The 21,176-nt window shown below is 44.2% G+C and overlaps 1 protein-coding gene across 2 annotated transcripts in view; it reads right to left on the bottom strand.

Annotated features, from left to right (window-relative positions):
• The window catches only part of MAP3K13 (mitogen-activated protein kinase kinase kinase 13), a 79,798-nt gene extending 63,872 nt beyond the window's left edge, over positions 1–15,926 (bottom strand). The window contains exons 1-2 of one of the 2 annotated variants that reach the window (XM_075417687.1): positions 15,842–15,926; positions 7,188–7,305 (exon numbers count right to left, since the gene is read on the bottom strand). The gene's annotated coding sequence lies outside the window, so the exon portion shown is untranslated. Of the gene's footprint in view, positions 1–7,187; positions 7,306–14,362; positions 14,383–15,841 lie in introns of those variants that run through there. The other variant, XM_075417688.1, reaches the window with a different exon arrangement.
• Positions 15,927–21,176: the final 5,250 nt, after the last annotated feature.

Below are 21,176 nucleotides of genomic sequence, written 5' to 3'. Positions count from 1 at the left end.
TTGACTCATCTATAGCAGTAGCAGTCTTCAAACTACAACACGTGAACCTCTGAAGATATGAGCTCTTTTCAGAGTAAACCAAAATGAGAACCTGCAGTGGCACACATCCTAACACCGTTACAGAGCCGTGCCATTTCTGATGCACTAACAGCAAAGTGAAGCTTTCTTTTATATACTGTGAGCAAGCAAATCCCTTGCATTTTTCAGATGGTGCTTCTCATAAACTGCCAATCATTTTAACTGCAAGAGACAGCATGCTAGATAAATGTATTATTACTTTCTAGAAGAAAAGTGCATCCCGAAAAGCCTTTCCTTTGAGTCACGTTACCCAAGTGTTGAAACTCTTCTGTCGGGCAAAAATCAGGGCTGGTTTCAACCTTCCTGCGGTCTATACCTGGAATAACCAACCATGATTCGAGTGGTATAAGCTCAAGGTTACGCTGCTCAGGTTCTCATTGTACAATACTCCCGCACCCAGAAGTAAAGAATTAAGCACCAGCTCATTTTGCCATCTCCACTTTGCCCATCCTGACTGTGGAAACGGAGAGCACTGGATGAAGTCTGATACCAGTACAGGGCAGAGCAAATAAAGATACCAGTATAATCACTTTTTAGATAAGTCAGCCAGTGCAAGCACAGCTGTCTAGAAAACATACAGCAGAGAAGCAGGAACCAAAGCATAAGTAGGAGTTCTGTCAGACCCGAAATTGCACTGACTGAGAACACAATATCCTCTGCCACTGCTGCAACATTTTGTCAAGCTAACATTAAAGCATCCCCTTAACTGCCATCTCAGGAGAAAACACAACCAATTTAAAAGCACACAGCTCAGTTCTTCAAATACAACAGAATACATAGCAGCAGCACACACACTATCAGTTTTACGCATACTCAGTTTTCACTTCGTAAGTCACAGCTACAGCGGACAATGCCAAAGCACGACCCATTTGATGCCATCTGCGTGTCTCTCAAATCCCCCACCATCGGCACAGGAACAGAACAACATTCCTAGGTACCTGACAGCAAGCAGGCGTCAGTTTGCACGCAGACGCCTGTCACGAACTAATGAAATGGTCCCCAGCAATGTGAGCTGTCATACTCGCCTTCTCCTCCACAAGGTCCCTTTGGGAGAATGAATTCACAGCCCTTACTGGAATAAAGACCAGGTGAGCACAACTTAAATGCAGAGAAGGACTGGCAACTGAAGCTCTCTCCAGCCTCGCTTGCCATCACCAAACACACAGTAAACCACACTGGTACAAGCCATTGGATCAGCAAGTGGGTTTGGGTGGAGTGTTTTGGCTTTATTTTGGTTTTGGGTTTTTTTTTTTATCTCAGCAGTATTGTGTCTAGTAGTGTTTATAGGAGACATCATTTCTCTACACTTTCACGAAGAATTAGGATCCTCTCACAAAAAAGTACAAAACTGTATTTGCAAAGTTATATACGGTGTCGAAGTTTGAAACCCCCCAGTTCATTGCAAGCCTTTTTTTGACCCACATATGTATATCCCTGGCAGGGATATGCCCAAGACCCCAGTGTTCCCGATTTCAGCCAGCCCTGTTCAGATCTGGCACAGCTGATTTTCTGGCGGTGCCAGCATATTCTAGGTGAAGCACAGTACAAAGCTCTCTGTCAGGGACACGGCACCAGCTCGGGGCCACTACCTCGAAACCTCTGTGACACAGCGCTTCAAAGAGGAACAAAAAAACTTGAAACCAAGTAACATGTTGGTAGATGAAATAGCAGCTGAGATTGCCTGCACTTGCCTTCACAGGCTGTGACTTTAATTGGAGCATACTGGAGTGCATTAATAACAATTTTAGAAAGACCAATATCAACTTCATTTATTTTTACCAAGCCTTTCTCTGCCCTCATCTTCACTGACTACACGTCAGAGAAAGGTCAAAATAGCTTAATTTTCTTCTGCACTGAAGAGGCATGAAGAACAGCCAGCAAATATAGCTTATTTCATTTTCACTGTGGCTTCAAGAAGAACAGAAGGAATTTATTATCATCAGATTGACTCCAGCATGACCTGGCTGCTTTTATCAAGGTTGCGCAAATTAAAAAGGTAAAACCAGAGCTCCAGTTTGCTTGAGATTAAAAAGATGCATCAACTCAAAAACAGTGTTTAGATTTAATGGAAAAGTAAATTGTGGTAATGGACATCAGAACACAACAGTTGAGCACCTTTCCAAACGCAGCTATTTCAAAATAACAGGTAACACAACGCTCACGCACCAGAGAAAGGAAACCAAGTAAAATGCTAAATGAACTAAGTAAAAGTTTACCATGGAGCTTATCAGTAACACTAAACTACTTCTTTACTTGAGAGCACTGAGTGAATGTTCTTTTAATAGAAATGTAATTCCGTTTCACGATGGCAAGCACAATGTGCTTGAGAACCAATATATTCTTATTTGACAAGGCAACACGCAGACAATTCATGCTACCTGGCAAATTTACAATGAATTAAACACTGCAACTTTTTCACACTAATCAGTATCTAATCATTAAACACAATCATAAAGTAACCAAACATTTTTTAAAAAACACCCATACACTATTTAAATGTAGGAAAAATATACCATAAAAATACAATTGTTTTACCCAGGAAGCTGGAAAAAATACCACACGAAGCTGAAACGATACCTCCTTTTCCCCGCCAATGTGATTAAAGGTTTTTACAGTTTATTCCCATAACTAAATGACAGCTTCATGCGCTCTGCTTAGCAAAAGTTACTTTCTTAATAGCAGATCTTAATAAAAGAAAAGCATGCGGTGGCTTTCAGTCTGGACACTTATTCTCTAACTAAACCGGGCTGCAGACTCCTCCTGGAACAGTAAGGTCCCACATCAGGAATTCCTGAAGTTTTGTTCACAGAAAGTTAACTACAGTGCAGCGGCCATGTTAAAACCACTCTAAGACCAGCGAGCCTCAGGCTGATGTTGATTGTACAGCCTCCTTTGCCATTAAGTGAATCCTGTCAGTGCCCAGCGGTAATATTTCATAGCCAGTTGAAGCAAAACAAACAGTTCCCAACACAGCAAATGAAACATCCAAAAAAGACGATGTACATCTAGCAACCAAGCTGTCAAATTCACCGCTGTAGCATTGACAACAGCGATAAATTCAACATGGGGATGAATATAACAGATCTTCCTCTAGGAAACTTGGTGTGTCTCAGGCTGCTTACACTACTTGTACCACAACTGAATTGTATCTATTGTGTTTTCAGTTTATAACATGAAACCCTCAAGATCTCCAGGAAAAAAAAAAAAAAAGATACAACCCTATGATTAGCTGACTTCTTCAAGCATTCCTATCTCTAGAGATGGCTGTAAGAGCTCCCCTTGGCAAAAGGGGATAAGCAATGCCCTGAAGACAGCATCAGTGAAAGCAAAGGAGCACTGAAAAGTTTACGTAGTTCTCCTCTGCAGCTCTAGTCTCTAGTGGCCTGGATCGCTCCTCCGGAATGGTCTCAACCATCCAGCACTGGAAATGTTCCCTCTCCCAGAGAAAGTAACGATGGCAACTGATTCTGGCTGGGCAGCATCATCCAGTTTGTGAGTCTTCGCCCAAGGTTCAAATTGTCCACACTTAGTCAAGATTCAGGTTAAATTTATCTCCCAGTCAGATGAAAATTTAATCTAGAAACACTGAGGCATTTTCAAATCCCATAAGGCCACAAGTGATGACCTATGAGGGACAGACAGGCAAGGGAGAGAAGCTAACAGGGACCCCTACACCTATCCAAGGTCTTACACTTAGGATAGAAGACTGCTACAGTCTAACCCAAGTGAAAAATGGACCCAACTTCAGAGCCTCAGCAAAACCCAGCGGTTATCCAGTATCTGAATATGTGCACACTGGAAGTCAGTCTTATGGTACCTGGGTGGGATGGTGGATAATGTGCCCTGTTGCCTCCCTAGTAGAGCTTCCCAGTGAGCACAAACGCTTGGAGTGCCCTGTCCCCCTATGTCAGCTGCAAATCTCCTCTTCAAGGAGACAGCCACATATCATTGTTACTCAGCCACCCTTTGGCTGCAGCAGCTGATGGAGAAGCACAAACGTCCAGCCCTAAACCCCATCTGCAGCAGCCAGCTGTCCTTAAAGGCAGTCAAGCAGGGGAGGACGGCTCACACCTCCTGCTCCAGTAACAGCTCTGAACGTAGAGTGCTTTGTGCTCCCAGGGGAGGCCGGAGATGCGGCTTCCTCCGGTGCCCTGTCCTGCAGCAGGGATGCAATCGGAGCAGGTGCCAGATCCAGCCTGCAGGCCATCTGGCAAACCACGATGCCGCCTCTGATCAAGAAGAGGCTTTGAGCCAAGAATCGGTACCAACTGTTTTACGGGAAACATCTCCAAATATTTGCCAGCTACCACTGAAAATATATCCTCTAACATGGCTGGAACAGCTACTAGCTCCAGTGGCGGTGTCCCTCTACAACTGCACACCATGAGGAGACCCTGTGCTGACAAAATCTTTTGGGGTTGTGATAGCAGCTAAGAAGTTAGCAAGTCAACAGTAAGCACAAAATAGGAGCAAGTACTCAGAGCAGACAGTATCAGGAATACCAGCACTGCCTGATATTTACTTAATGACTCATACAGAGGAGGATCCGTCCACTTAGGCTTACTGGCCAGCATGTGAACAGGTAAGAAGAGCTTATGAAATCACTGGTAGCTCAGCTTTTCCTGACCTCAGAGAACAAAGAAGCTTTATAGCAGCAAAATAGCCTCTTTTCACTCTCCCTTTTTCTTTACCCTGTTGCACAATCTTTCTCCACGGATTAAAGCTTCACTTTTCACAAGATGTGAAAGCAGAAGAAAGAGGAGAAAACAAAAGGAAGAAGAGGTATTTCTGTTCATCCACAGCAACAGAAAAGTACAGACTACACCAGAATAAATATTTCCAAGTGAGACTCCCTAGTTTTCCAGATTTTTCTGGCAAAAGGGTTGACAGATAACATCTTTATCTTCAAAGCATCCTTCATCCACACATGAACAGCATGTGGTATAACGACGGACTTGTGCAATAACTCCAACATCACAAGAACTTTTTAATATTGGAGATTAATATACAGACAGTTATTTGTGCAGAATCTACAGACTGCATTTAAAATATCCTTCCCCCAAAAGACAACTGAAGATCATTACACAAATACGTAACCATTCAAAGCCTCTTTACATATGAGGAATGCATAATGTAGAAGAAACTATGGCACTCCAAGATCCACAAGCATGTTCCAAATGTTTAGACTGCAAACACAGTACGGCAAAAAAACTGTTACTTTTGTTCCATATACATGGAAAACACTCAACTTGCGGCTCCTGGAACACATCCTACTTTTTCCACAGCATTAGATTAGCTTCCACGTTATTAGGCAGAAAGTGTGAAATATCAATAGTAAGTTCCTATTTAAAGTCTTACAGGAGTTCTCAGTGTCTAACTACATATAACAAAAGCAACTCGAAATCCAGATGTCCCAGCTCACAAGAAAAGACAGTCAATTGACCTCACTTTGTACTTCTAAGCACTTCAATATTGCCTTTCCCCAAACATAGCTATAAGGAACATCCAGGGCAACAAACTTACAATTAATGAAAAATGAATGAGAAAAAGCTGCTGATTCAGAAACATGGACCCAGTACTGCAAATCACTTTTCTCCAGGACTAATTATCCATACAAAAGTCCCAGGGCTCTTACTGTATGTATATGAAGTTACTCATACATTTTCCCAAAACTTTCCACAGCTCATCCTATTGAATCTAAAGAGGGCTTGCAAATTGCAGGCAACTAGTCAACACAAGAGAACCATTTATAACTTAGCAACACTTCTTGGTTTGGGGGTTTCAGGTTTCCAGCCTTCCTTGCAGAATTGTGCAGATTATGCCAGAGACCAAACAGCACAAATGAATGCAAACAGTATATCCGTCTCCAGCTAAGGCTTTTCTTCCTCGAGTAGTAGGGGCCCCTGACACTGTATCCCCTCCTATCTCTGTCAACAATTACGCTCATGAGAGGCTCATCAGCACTACCAAAACATACAAATATTTAAGAAACGCACATTGATAATGAGACACAGCTTCAAATGTGCAAAACCACAGGAAAACAGAGTTCAGTGTAGGCTGAATTTCTACCAGGCCTTTTTCCTCACAATGAAAAATACGCACAAGAGGCCTGTGACTCCAATGCTGAACACTTTAAGAACAAGTTCTGTGCAGAAAGAATGACAATTGACAACCACCTAGACCTATTTTTTACCACTCAAACTCCACTCTTAGCTTTGAGTTTATAGGTGCTAGGTTGTTTACACCAAAAAATATAAAAGTTAACTATTGATAAAGTAACCAACAGGAAAGCAAATTTATTAGCCTAATTAAAAATCAGAACTAACACTGCTAAGCAGGCACACTTAGGCTTACACAGGCTCATGGCTTCCTTTTATATGTTATTCATTAAAGTGACAGTAAAGTCTAAAACTAGATATTTTAAACTTTAAGTGTTTATCTCAGAAATCCTGGTTTTATTTCAATGCTGAGTGCAGGATTTACATGACATTTCCCATTTTGATTTCAGTTATTACAGGATTTTAAAACAATATTGTACGGTCACTGCCTACAGCCCTAAGGGGCTCAGTACAAAAATAACATAAAAGATACCACAAACTAAAAAACAAAATTTTGCTTTAATTTCACTCAAGCATTATGTTCTTTGATAGCAAGCACTCTTCTTCAGCTACTCTGAATGCTGATAATATCACTTGAGGTAAGAACCTGAAAATGCCTTACATAATTTAATAAATTCACCAAACTAAACAAAAGTTTGTCTTACAAACTTAACTTTCTCATCCTGCAAATAAAACACCTGTATTTCCTCCACTCGCCAAAAAACATCCATGTTCCAAATGGTTCACCTCTTTCATTAAGCACTCTAGCTTTTTTCAAGAGCATCCAAATTAATGGTAACTAATTGGTATGATACAAAACGTTACCTACTTCCTACATATTTCTCCCAATTATAAAAAACATATTTTCACAGCACACCTCTATGGGCTGTGCCAGCCCAGAAAAGCAGTTACACACTAAGCTGAAACAAGGACAGATCCATCTTTGCGAAGACTGACAGTCAAAGCCCAAGGCATTTGGCATCTCAGCTGTCGCATACAAAGCCTACTCACCTTCAAGACATGTTCCTCTCCAGTAGAAAAGTGCGAATAGGCTCATTTTGGAAGATGTAATGGTCCATCAGCTTTTGTCGTTAACTCTCTCTGCTCTTCCTCTCAGAATTCTGGTATTCTGGAGATGTAAAAATAACTTCAGTTTAAAATACAGCTCTCAGACAAAGCTACTACATTACATAATCATCACATTTTTCCTCCTTTTTACCAGACACACTGAAAGGTCACCTGAAACCAATCTAATCTGTCCAGTTACTGAATTACTATCTTGCCTTATCTCAATAGTCAGTAAGGGCTTCTTTCTTCACCCCTGCGATCCTCACAGCTTATACATTTACTATCTATATTACAGCAGCATACTAAGAATTTATCCTGAAGATTGGAAATGGGGAAGTGACTTGTTTAAAGTCACACTGGTGCCAAAACTGAGAATTACACTGTGTTATCAAGAGTCCCTTTTCACCTTGCCTGCTACATTCTACAGACTGACATACATGTCCCACACTTAGATTTATCTGAAAAGCACGAACACCGAACTTTTCTGCTGAATTTTGCCAAGGTTCCCTCCACAGTAGATTAGCTTCTTTAGCCTCTTTCGAGACACTCGATTCCAACTGTGAATCACAACGGCACTTCTTAGCCTGCTTGGGATTCTAAGGAGTTTGATATGTGTTTGGAAAGTAAGGCTGAAAAGGCAAAGCAAACGCACTGGGATTATAAATGAGCAAACGCCACATTAGAAACAAATTCCCTAGGAGGTCCATTTTGCAGCCAAAATAATGAGATCACTAGCAAGAATCATCCCAAGTAGATAAATGGTGCGTTAGGAGATGAACCAAGGTCATGTTCTCTTACATCCAGCTTTTTAAAAAGATTCCTCCCCCGAACACTTAACCCTAGGGCTCCATCCAAATTAAGAATTCATTGTTGATGTACATCAGTACAAACTGAATCAAAGCATGCTATAGCCTGTCAAGCACTGACTGCCCAAGCAAAGGCCACATGCCTTCCAAGCGAGAGAAATCCGCATTTGAGAGCCACCTAGACTCTGTGACTGCTGCTGGATGTTCAGAGATAACTGCCAACTCATTAAAATCCAACATTAAAAGTTTATTAAATATGCAAACATTAATGGAATTGGACTAGCAGCTACTTCGGCAGATAAAATTTCAACACAATATGTCCTGCAGTTCCTGTTATCAATATTCTGTCCTTTTGGAAGTGTCCGTGAAAGAGTCACAACACTACTCAAGGCAGTGAAACCCTCCAACTATTTTAGACTACTCGGGTCACATTCTCCAGGTTCCCATTAGCCAGGAACTCTAAGAAAAGCCAGCTACTTCCCAACAGTTACAGCTCAGTATATACTATCCATTTTCACTTTTACACTTGACTGCTTGAGATGCACAGTCACCCCAAGACCTTTTTCCCCCTTCCCATATCTGCAGGGCAAGTCCCACACCTCTTTGCAGGCTCACAGGTATAGTGGGTTTGCATATCCCAAACTGGCAGTTCTTGCTAACTTGCTGCTGGAATTCAAAAGAACTACAAAGAGAGTAGGAGCAGAGTGTCATACAGACAATATACATTAAAGAAAACCAGCCACTTAAAAGCAACTCTGCTGTAACTTCAGGTAACTCCGCACACGCACGACACGTGCAGAGAGCTCTGCTTGGAGCTACTCTTTTGCAACTATCTAAAAACAAGCACTAGTCCTCCGTGCAAACAGCAATCTCAGTACATTTTGCTCCACAAAATGCAGTTTAATTCCTGGATGACTCTGCAAAGTCTCAGTGCTTAGTGAGTATCTTAACAAACCTCCAGGTTTTTGCTGTAGAGTGACATCAGACTTGGAAGTGTTCTTCACTAATACTATCAGCATAATCCGAGCTAACCCAGGGGGAAAAGAGGACAAGGAATATCTCTCATCACAGAAAGCATAAACAAGCTCCTAGGAGTCTCTAATGCACCTCCAGGTGACTCTGGCAATACCCTCACTCTCTCAGTAGTAGTTTCAAAGAACGTCTGGAAGATTTAATCCTCTAACCATGCAAAAAAAAAAAAAAAAATCTTCTCTTGACACACCGGTGTGGTAGCACCTCTGCCTTGGAGATGTGAGGTTTCAGAAAAAAGATTGAAATTAAATCTTAGGCAGCAACCTGGCAGAGGCATGACTTACCAGGACAGAAGAGAAGTTAAGGGGTATGAAATACTGTGACCTTCAAAGAAAACACTGAACTCCTTCAGCACAAAGAGGGAAAACTGGCCATTTGGCTGAGCAGGTTCTTTACCGCCATTTTTCCCAGTACTGATGACATTCTCATACTGGAGAAGAGCGGGCTGTTGTGAGTTCAAAAACTACCCAGCACCCAGCCCATGTGATACAACACAAATCTGAAGTTAGGGCTTTCGTTCAGTCCTGCCACCATATGGGCCTCCCACAAGACAGGCAGATGCCTTGGTCAGGCAGGAATCAACAAAACCACGCATCCATCATCTGATGCAACACAAGGCACCACGTGTTGCAGAACCCTAAGTAGCAGCCAATTTGGGGTCAGACATAGAATAGTCTCCCACTCCGTGAATCAGGAAGCCTGAGCTTAGATTTAGATTTTTCAAAACAGAACTGACAGTTCCTGTTGGAAATGAAAAGAGACCGACTTCAAGGTAATCCAGCTTCTGAAGAGGGCACTGAGCAAATCTCACACTCAGAGTCTGGGGAATAACCTTTGCCGCTTCAGTGTGTTCAGAACCACATGAAAGCAGTTAGCTTGCCAGCAAGCTTGAGGTGCTGGTCCCAAGGTCAACTGTTCCTGACAAAGCAAAGGAAAACCCGTACAAACCCCTTCATCTCTTAGGGACACCATGACGACTTCTTCTATTACATTCTGGCCCTATACACAGGGGAAAAAATGACTCTGCAAATATTCCCTATGGCTCCGAGCGCTAGGAGGTTTCTACACAGCTATCTCCTCGGTCGACTGTCAACCTGGTCAGCTTACCGAGCTCCTGAACTCCACTGCACTAAGCAGCGCCCATCAACAGTTTGGATTATCTCTCTCCAGAGAGCTCTTGGCCCTAGGAAGGGGCAATAGATGATTAAACCCAAAAATAATACTTGCAGCTCACAGCCAGCACCTTTGTTCAGTCTTCTGCCCATCAGGCTGCAGGAGGAGTCTCTAATCATCAGAACAGATCAAATCAGTTAACCAGCACCAGGACTTCCTCCCATTACACACAGGCAAGTACATCGAAACTACAGGACATCGTACCTTGACGAATGTAAATAACCCATTAAAAGAGTGCTCTATTTCTAAGTGAACCAGGAAGGTCAATGTCAGCTATATGACACGCTAACTTTCACTTAGGAAGACAGAAATAGAGAGAAGTCCTCCCAGCAATCCCATGACTAAAGCAACTTTTAAACATTTTTGGTCCTAAAGGGGCGTTCTAATGCCACCAAGCAACACGGCGATCTTTAGCATTCAGGTCATTATAAGGAAAACAGGTAGAAAACAAATGATATTAAGCAAAACTCAGAAATCAATCTGCTACCTGCTGAGGTCCATGGCAGCACCGAGACACCAGCACTGTGTTTTCTCCACCTCCAAAAACACTCAGGTGCTTGGCTGCTCTGAAGCCAGCATCAGCGCTGGTTAAACAGCACCAGTGGGAAACCACTCTTCGAAGGATAACCAAGCATTCCAGAAATACGGAGGGATATAACTGAGAGGAAACTTCATTCCCTTTAGCACTAAGCTGTCCTGCCACAGACCAAAGGCCAAAACCGTAGTGGCCACAGCACCAGGCACCAAATAAGACAGCGACAATGCAGCCGGACAAGACAGGCTGGCACATTGATCCGGAGCTGCGGATGTCAGGGGCACTCACCTTTATCGATGAGTTGTGGGGTAAATCGCTTGAGCTAAGATAGGAGCAACCGTGGCTCACAAGTCTCTGAAATGCAGACAAGGTGTTTCCTGGCCACAGTAACAAATCAATGGAGTAAAATGAACGTTTTCTCACCAGTTTGCTGCTGGATGACCCCCACTAACACCCCTTTGCAGATGACAGGATCCTCTCGGACAGAACCACCACCAACAGCTGATCCAGCACAGTGACACCAAAGCTGACATTGCTGTGCTCCCCACTGCTCAGCTCTGAGGTTAAGATAGCCTGACCACCCTCTGCCCGAGGGAACTCCAAAAATAGCACACATTAACTCAATGGAGTCTACGCCTGAATAAACCACGGGCAGAGGTCTTTGTTCACAGCTCACACCACAGCAGTGCGCTCACTCAGTAAGATGGATGCAAGTAGAAATGTAGGCCACACGTGCAGAGAAAAAGAGATATCCAGGTTTCAAAGATATCATATGTCTCATCTTCAGAGTCAGGACATGAATAACCATTAAAATAACCTGCAGGGGCTGGGGTACAGCTCAATATGAGCCAGATGGATGAAGGGCAAAAGCACGTTTCATTGAAAAGTTAAAAAGTCTAAGGTCTTTTTTTTTTTCTCCACTAAATTGCCCAATGAATCATTAAAGAAAAATCTTTGTGATGTAACTATTCAGACTTACACAAAGAACACTCGTAATTAGCTCTCGAAGTAATCCTCTGACCACCATCTGGAGTTCAGCCTAAACCTTGACCTCAGTCACACCAAACATCCATGCATCTTTGAAACACACCTGAGAATGCAAATTTAACGTCGTGATGTGATTCAAAGTGGAAAAAATCGAGAGGAATGCTAAAAACCTGACTCACATTTTACTCCAAGGGCTCTTCAGAAAGCTTTATAAATGCACATTCCAGAACATCCAGAGAGTGAGCAACGAGCAATTCATGCCCATCACATTCAGGGATTCGGGTTTCGAAATGAGGAAGTAAAAAGGCAGGATTTATCAGCCCAATCCTACATCCAAAATAAAATGTTGCTTCCATCGAAACCTCAGTTTACAGCAAACAAAGATGACACATGACATACCCAACCTTCTTCCAATAAAATGCTAACAACCTCCTGATTAGCTTGAAACTCCTATTCCCCACTGGCAGATAAGAAAGTCTAAGATGCCTCCCACCTACAAAATCTCTTAGCACAAGAAAAATGAGTTTTCTTTAATATACGGCTCTGTGTTACATGCTGAGCTCTCCACAGCAAAGCATTCAAGAATGATACATGCCACATCACCAAGGAACAAAATTTATCTCATCAGTTCCAGATGAATTCTTCTATTTCCAATGAAGTTTAGCAACCAGATTTCAGACCTTTGTAAGAAAGACCACAACAGCAAGGAAAGAGGCACAGGGCAGACTGGAAATACTGAACCAGTTATGCTTCGTTCATATTTGAAAGTGAATCTTTGCAAGAATGAGAATTGTTTATTTTTTCAAGTGATCATGTGTATATAAAACACAAAGAGTCTTCTATACTGAGAGGCACGGTCCCAGAGATGAGACCTCCTGACAGCTGGCACACAAAGTCTCTTCCAGCTAAAGGGATATGTAAGTATAAATAAGAGCAAGATTAGAAAGGACCACCAGACTTGGCACCAGCGATGCGACCCCAAATTCTAGTCATTTCACTATCTACAGAGAAGGACTGTCACCACCCCCAGGTACAAACTTCATTACCTACTCACATTGTGCAGCAGGGACTACCAATGCTGGGCATGAGTATACGACAGGAAGGTTTAAGCTTACGTAGTTAGAAAGACTACGCTGCAAAAAACACTAACATTTTTTATATCCTTATTTCACACTTTTCCTTAAATGGTATTTTAATGAATTTTTATCTTCCACGGAGACAAGAAAGAGACAGAGTAATCAACTCTACGTTTAATTGGTTACAAGCACCACCAAGCTGAGCCTCCTCTGCAATCATTACCTGCTTCTGTGCACAGCTAGGCTGGCTTCAGTTTGGCAGGGGGTAATTTTCAGTTGTCATTATCTTTGCCACAATACCTTTCTCCTGGCTGCAGCTTCAGCCAGGGTTACACAAGACCAAAGTCCTACACAGCAAGTCAATATTTAACTTACGCACTGTACTGTTGAGACCCACCTAGAGTATTTGATATAGTAACTTATTAAATCTTACACTATCTTTTCCAACAAAGAATAAAGAAAGGCAATTTATCTTCTTTATGAGAAGTTGTAAAGATAAATTCTACAAGGATAGCAGTTAGATTCAGCTTTAATAACTTTAATATGGGACCTAAAAGAAAATGTTTCCATGAAAGGGGATCTGAACAATATGATGTGTAGACCACAGAACAGGTTTAAGGCAGGGGCAGGAGCCACATTGCAAAAATCATTTAAAACTAAATCACACCACATTCTGGAAATTCAGCACTTTTTTCAGAAAGAAGCATTTTAACACTGCAGTTAAGCCCTTAAACTATGTCACAAAGGCTTATGTAAAACTCTTGGACATTACAAGGAGAAGTCTTCATTCTAGACTAAACATCTGAATAATATCTATGAATTGCTGTACTAACACAGACTTCAAAATAATCTGATACACAAAAAGACTGGAGTTTTTTCAGGCCAATTGTTCTCCGTCTTAGCAAAGCTAAACAAATCGTTTATATTCCCGAAAAACTCTCTGCATGCCTCTGATGTAAATTTTTGCTAATCGTCTCATCTTTACCTTCTTTTTGGACAGAGATCTTTCCGATGTCAGAAACAGCTGTTAAAATACAGTTCAGACCAAAACTGAGCAACTGAGACTACCTTCTTGTTTACTACATCTGCTTCAATTCTTTATCCACCTGTTTTCTGAGTCTAAATCTGATTTCTTTATTTATTGTTAGTACTCCCATCTTTACATTTAGCAAAAACTGGTTTTGTTCTCTAAAACTGAACATCTGTTTTAGCAGTTATTCCAGTGGAGTTATTGGTGATAATCACCACAGGTGAATTTCGAAAAATTCTCCAGTTCTACGTTTCTAACGCTCCGCACATAACAGTTTGGTCATCACCCAAAAGTGCACCTTATCAGGAAAAAAAAAGAAAACCATTTCTCCTGTGAAGGGAGTGGACTCAGAATACTGGCCACACCACCAAACAAGGAGACAGACAGTACTGCACAACTTTTGTCTAAAAAAATACCAAAAGAAAACAAACCAACAACAAAAAAACCACCAGCGAAACACAAACACCAGGCTGGCTCACCTGTCCAGGGAAGTGCAGCCTCAGGGAACGCTTTCACAAGCAGCTTAACCGATTTCACTCCGTGACACTGCCTAACGGGCAACCCTGCCTCTCCCTGTTGCACGCACTACCTTTAGTACAGACACACGGTCAGCTCCATCGGCTCACTTTCTGTACGCTGCGGATTGCCGGCTGGTTTGGTGGGTGAATCCAGCTCACCACACAACCACCTATACCTGCACATGAGAGGCAACGAAAATGGACAATCAGAAGGCTGGGAAAGAGGCGCACAGGGCCACCCTTGTCAGCAGTAGCATCATCTTAAACCTACTCTCTTTAAATTCCATGCTTACTGATACATATAGCTACCATGAAAACGTAACCTTTCTCATCCCAAATGCATGCTTGGAGCAATCGGATCAGGAATCAAATCCATCTGAGAGTGAATGCATAAAGTATTCATCTTTATTTTTTCACTCTGGTTTGAGAATGAGATCAGTACGGTAAGACCAGTCTAGAGGATAAAAGAACAACTGCAAATCAAGTCACAACAAGGTCTCAAGCAAAACTCCCACAAAGCTCCAGTGAGAAAGGAGGCTGACAGGTTCCTATCCATTTTACCTAAAGATTTTATTTTCACTGTACTACGCTTGCAAGTGTTACTTGCGTCCAGCTCCATCCGTTTAGCACGTCTAAGCTTTGAGGTGCTAGATTCTGCCGTGGGAACTGCCTCTCCCTACACGAAGGCAAGAAGCTGTCTTCTCAGCTCTAAGTGCTACGCTTCTTGCTAGTCACCACCTTGTCCCGCTCTACCTGGCCAGGCCAGAGACAGTCCAGGCACAGCCTCCGCTCAAGCCGTCCCTTCCACACGTCTGCCAGACCAGAGAAGCATCGCAATGACTACACTCGCCTTTGTTTTGCTGAATCGGGCACAAAACCACAGAAGCCTCTGCTGATTCTTCTGACCCGTCCACAGCCTCTGGGACGTTCTGCAGGATCAGGCCGGCTTACGGCTGACCCCACGGTCTCAGCCCAGCAACGATCCAGACTCTGCCGGGAAATTTACTTCAGCGCTTCCCCCTTCCCGGGCAGGGGAGATGACACCCGCGATTGCTCCTCTGCCTCAGAACGGCCGTCACCAACACCCGGCTTCCTGACAGGGCTGAGGAACAGCTACCGCCACGGGTGCAGCACCACCTTCTTTTCTTAAACACCTAAAAAACCCTCGGTTTTTAAAAAAACATACGCGAGCGTGGAAGCTACACGCCTCGCAACAGGAGGGGACAGACCCCGGCTCGGCCCCCGCGAAGCAGAAGCGACAGCGCGGAGCACCGGGACGCGCTCAGCAAGGCGGCGGGCGGCTGAGGGGGCCGGCGGCGGAGAGGGAGCCGGTGGCTGAGGGGGGCCGGCGGAGCCGCTCACCCCCAGGGCGGCCCTCGCCCGCGCCGACCCTCCCGCGGAGACAGGGGAGAGGGGAGGCCCGCAGCCCCGCCGCGTTACCTGGGCACCGCGTCCAGCACCGCCCCGCCCGGCGCCGGCCTCTCCTCGCCGCGTCACCTCCGGGGCCGCGCTCCGCCCCGCCCCGCCGCCGGGCGCGCAGGCGCAGCGGGGCGCGGGCGGCGGCCGGGCGGCGCCCGAGGGCGGGAAGCCGTGAGGCGGTGGGCGGTGGCGGGTGGGGCCGGGCCTCTCCGAGGGGCTCCCCGCCCCCGGGAACCGGGAGGCTCGGACAGGGGACAGGCCCCGGCCGCCGGTTGGATTAGCTGCGCCAGGTTGGCGGCGGAACGCAGCCAGGGCAGGCCTTGTCATCCGAGGTGTCCCCCCCTTTGTGGAGACTCAGGGATACCGGCCCCGACAGTCAGGTGGATTTTTCAGCCTGTTCTCTCAAAATATGAAGATGCAGCCTGCGTGGCCAAGCTGGGTATGAAGATGCCGGACTTTGAGAGGTGCTTTCAACATCGTATTTTACTACTGGACAGAATCACAGAATGGTCGGGGTTGGAAGGGACCTCTGTGGGTCATCTAGTGCAACCCCCCTGCCCAAGCAGGGTCACCCAGAGCAGGCTGCACAGGACCTTGTCCAGGCTGGTCTTGAATATCTCCAGAGAAGGAGACTCCACAACCTCCCTGGGCAGCCTGGGCCAGGGCTCCGTCACCCTCAGAGGGAAGAAGTTCTTCCTCGTGTTCAGACGGAACTTCCTCTGCTTCAGTTTGTGCCCATTGCCCCTTGTCCTGTCACTGGGCACCACTGGAAAGAGTCTGGCCCCATCCTCCTGACACCCACGCTGCAGATATTTATAAGCATTTATAAGGTCCCCTCTCAGCCGTCTCTTCTTCAGGCTGAACAAGCCCAGCTCCCTCAGCCTCTCCTCGTAGGAGAGATGCTCTGGTCCCCTCACCATCCTCGTAGCCCTCCAGAAAGGAGTTTCGTTAGTGGTACATCAGCAAATCGACCAGCAGGCTGGAATGGAGAGCACCATGATTACATCTATCTTTTTATCACCATTACTGACAACTTTACTGTCTCCTTCAAGAAATGGCCCTCTAAAATGTGTTGCTTTTATTCATAAGTCTATGAATATTTACATCACCTCTCCGGCTTCTGTGTAAATTGCCTTGCGTTCTTCGTGTCTGATTCCCCAAGTTACTCCAACGTGTTGGGTTGTTTCGTGGCGACGCTACCACAGTGCCACGCGTAGGTGCTGTGAATGAGGGGACTGTAATCTTGTTCTTTACTGCTCTTCTGTGACGCTTCCATGTCTTTTGTAGTGTTTTTGTTTGTTTGCTCGTTGAGGACAGCGGCATTGCTTCGGCACAGAGGGAATGCGATACTGCGAACATTAATGAAGCTCTCTGAAACTGTTCTGAATTTCCATTAACACTTCTGTTTTCTGCCAGTCAGATTTATACTGGGAAAGAGAAGGGAGTAAATTAAGAGGGAAAAGATGAACACTAATGTTCATATTACCGTTCATGGGGATGATAGCAAGCATCCTTCGTCTGCAGGCTTCACAGACTTTTGGATAAAGTCTTGCATTGGTTTTGGTGCTGTTGCCCACTGTAAGCCAGCACATGTAGTACAGTCAAAAAAAAAAGGCAGCGATACCTGTATGACAGCACAAAGGGTTTATGTTTGCTCTCATTTTAAAAAACTCTGAAACACACTCCCCACTTTTATTTCTCCCCCAGTGGAAGTCGTAACAGCCATGTCACCCGCACTGCGATTTGCACACGAAGCAATGAGGGGCTGTGGCTGCAGATCACGCCGCTGTCTTGCTGTTTTCTCGTGTATCAATCCAAGAGGAAGATGTCTCTGCTTGCACAAGCAATACCACGGCTTGCCAGGAGGTGTTGCTTTGAAACCACGCAAGTATCATTAAATAGGCTCAGACTATTAAAAATAACCGACAGATACTTTGTTCTGGCAGGGAAAACTCAAGATCCTCCATTTGAAACGGTAATTTTTGTTTATGACAATTTAAATCTGAAATGCACAGAGTAGTACAGAGGGAAATAAATGCTGAACAGGAGACCCACACAATGGAAAATACCGTGGGTTTGTACATTGCCAACAAATATGTTGCAGCAGCTTTATGCGCACAAAACTGTCAATGGCTTTGTCTTTGAAGGTCTGGATGTTAAAATATATATATACATAACAGACGATGCAGTGGGGAGTTTTGGGGGGGTAACTCTTGGTTTCGGGAAGCCAAGGAGCAGAGTGAAGCCTCAATAAAACAAATAGTTGTCCTCCTCAGAGAGCTGTGTCGCTGTGCTCTCCACACCTGCACACATACATTTTACAAGAAAATGAGCTGATTCTTTCTAAGGGGGGGGGGGGGGGGTGGGCCGCAGTGTTGGATGTATAACTGTCCTCCACCTGCAGCCCTGTTTTTAAGTACAGTGTTTATTAATAGTGCTTTAAAGTACAGTTTTTTATTAACAGTGGCAAATTTAATTATGCATTTAATTATTCCCAGCCTTGGTCTAGAATACAGAACAGGAGGCCAAGTTCCCAAGACACTTAAAACCTCTTTTGCTAAAGAAAAAATCCCTGAAAGGATACCCAGCAAGGAAGAAAAGTTTTTAAATACATCTTTATGACATCAAGATAAAACAACGCCCATTGCTAAAACAAGCTGAGGCTTGCCAAGAGAAATTTAAACTCTAGAACAGGATGATATGTTATCATCTGTTTAAGGCCCACAGTACACCTTGTTGTGTAGATGTAGTTATCACACTTACTCCAGCTGTGGCTTTCAGAGTTGTAGGTACCAGCCCTGAGGCAATGAACTCCAGCTCACTGAGGCTCTGGAAGGCTGGTTTTGGAGACAGTTTAGAAAAGGACCACACAGTTAGCAGAAGAGGTCACCTAAGGGCGTGTATACCCAAAGGAGCCTTTGAAAATTATTTGACAATCAGATGTTTACCAATATTGGTTTTTACCAGAGATTAAGGTATTAGCCAGGATCAGAGAACAGTGTACCAGACGAAAGATTATAAAGGTGAGGAGTTCAACAGCTCTTTTTACACCAAATAATTTTTTTAAAGCCAAAAGAATTTTGAAAAAGTCATAGCTGTAAAAGGGAAAGCAGAAAACAGTTGTTGGTGAATTTAGCTGGCCCACTGAGCCGTCGTTTCAACAGCAGGGTGTAATTCAAGCCTGATGTTTAGACCAGCTGCTGTCAAAAACAAGTAAGTTTTCAGAGCTCCTACCCCTCTCAGCACTGTGACCACAGGTTTTACCACAAAACCTCAGCTCAGCTTGTACGATACAGCTAGACCTTCCACATTCCTCAGAAGTTAGTTTCAACAGAAATACTCCTACAGCTGGAACATCACTGCAGACTCTCCTTTTCAAATGCCTCTGGGGTCAGAAACGGATATGTTTTGTGCAACTAGTCAAATAATCCTTTTCCAAGAACTTTTGTTCTGTGTGAACACATTTATAGCAAATCAAGCTGCATCTCTGAAGTACCTTGCATCAATGATACACTGGAATAAAAATTAACCCAAGCCTTCTATAAATAAAGCACTTGTTTGTATTGTTCAGCGCTTCCTTGAACAAGGCTGATGATCCCAGGAGGTTGTAGGAGACCTGACAGACTCGCGTTGCTTCAGCTCAGGAGGAAGCAGGATTTTTTTTTTTTTTTACCACAGCACATGCTGGGGTGGTTGGAAGACAAAGCACAACATTCACATCCATTGAAATCTGCCTTTTGGTGAATATCACCCCTTTCCATTTCTAGTAATGCATTCTCTAAGGATTTGATATTCCCGTTTTCAGGAGCCTTTTCTTTCTCCAGAGCTGGAATGGGCACCAGGTATATTTTCTGTGCATTATCCTCTACTATGTAGTCGTACAGCAAGATATCTTTTTCTTTTGGCAGGCCTAGGGCTAGAGAAAGCTGCCACCATGTCTTGTGGTCTCATAGTCAGCAGCCAGTTTTCATTGAAGTACAAACTGCCAGGCAGTCTGCAGGGAAGAGCCCTGCTCCTCGTGCAGCAGCCTTAGAAACAGCAGCGCTGGAGACCTGTACAAGCTTTTGGTGAATTTCTCAGAAACTTACCGAAAGAAACTTGACATGGCTGCCTGTGCCTAAGATCAGCTCTGACAGAGCAGAGCTGCATTGCCTTGGATCAGACTGCTGTGAAAAGAGCAAAGCTGTGAGAGAAAAAAACAGCGAGAAGCCTAACAGGGGGCCCGTGCACTCATCTTCCTCCATTGGTCTGGGAGCTGCGTTCAAGCTCAGGCTCTTGCGCTTGGTCCTTGTACAACTCAGCACTGAACAGATTAAATACTTTACAGAAAGCTCTGAAGATTTTAATTTCCTCTGCTGTGCACACTTAAATGCACTTCCTCTTCTCACTAACAAACTCTATTTATCTTTAAGGAAAAGACAAACATTGAGCTTACAACAATAAACCTCAGACATTTACTGGACCCTTTCCATGACTCCATAGAGTCACTGAGCTTTCTTTTCCTGACAACTGTTTTCTTCTCTGATTATTCATGCTCAGAAGGGTCCTGTTTTGTCACCACTATAGCAGGTGTGTTATTAAAGGACAAGTAAAATAGACCTATAGATTACAAACAGGAAGTCCAATTCAGAGTGATCTTTGGTTTCATTCTGGTTAATAAAAATACAACTGATCAGTGAGCCCTCCAAGGCACAGTTTACAGCATTTATATAAACTCCCAAAACACACTGTTTTACAAGCGAATTACAGAGTATTATCCCTGGTTTTTTTTTTGTTTTTTACATTACTTAAGAAATGACAGAAGAGCTGTAATGATCCACCACAACAGCAATAACAATGAAGTTGCTGTGAGTGAAGACTATACAGTTGTACGGACCTTTCTGTCCCCATAAATCAAGTTTTAAATTATCTATACCTGTTCCAGACCAGGGGAAGGAGCTGCAGCCATTCTGCCCAGCGGCTGGCTTCTAAATGCCAAGAGATACAAAAGAGAGATTATGGAGACAGATACAAGAACATTTCAAGCAAAGTTAACTTTCACAACAGGCTAATTGAGATAAACTACACTCCATCCCACAGACTGATCCAACACCCTGCAGCCCGCGGGACGACAGGCCTCGTTACACACCCGTGCCTGGGAGCAGTGCGGTGGTTGCTGGGTTTCTCTGCGGGAGTTACTGGGGGATAAGCCCTGGTCTGGGGGTCCGGGTTCTCTGCGCTGAGCGTGGAGCAGCTGCGCCAGGGAGGGTCGCCGGGCGGGACAACCGGACACCGGCAGACCCGTGTGAAGAGTCATCGGTTCCCCAGCGCCCAGAGACCTCCCCTCTGAAGATCCTTCTCTCCTTTCATCACATTT

The sequence above is a fragment of the Opisthocomus hoazin genome, chromosome 4, assembly GCF_030867145.1.
Source record: "Opisthocomus hoazin isolate bOpiHoa1 chromosome 4, bOpiHoa1.hap1, whole genome shotgun sequence".
Lineage (NCBI taxonomy): Eukaryota > Metazoa > Chordata > Aves > Opisthocomiformes > Opisthocomidae > Opisthocomus > Opisthocomus hoazin.
The sequence above is the reverse complement of the archived record's forward strand: the minus strand, read 5'-3'. Positions and strand labels throughout refer to the sequence as shown.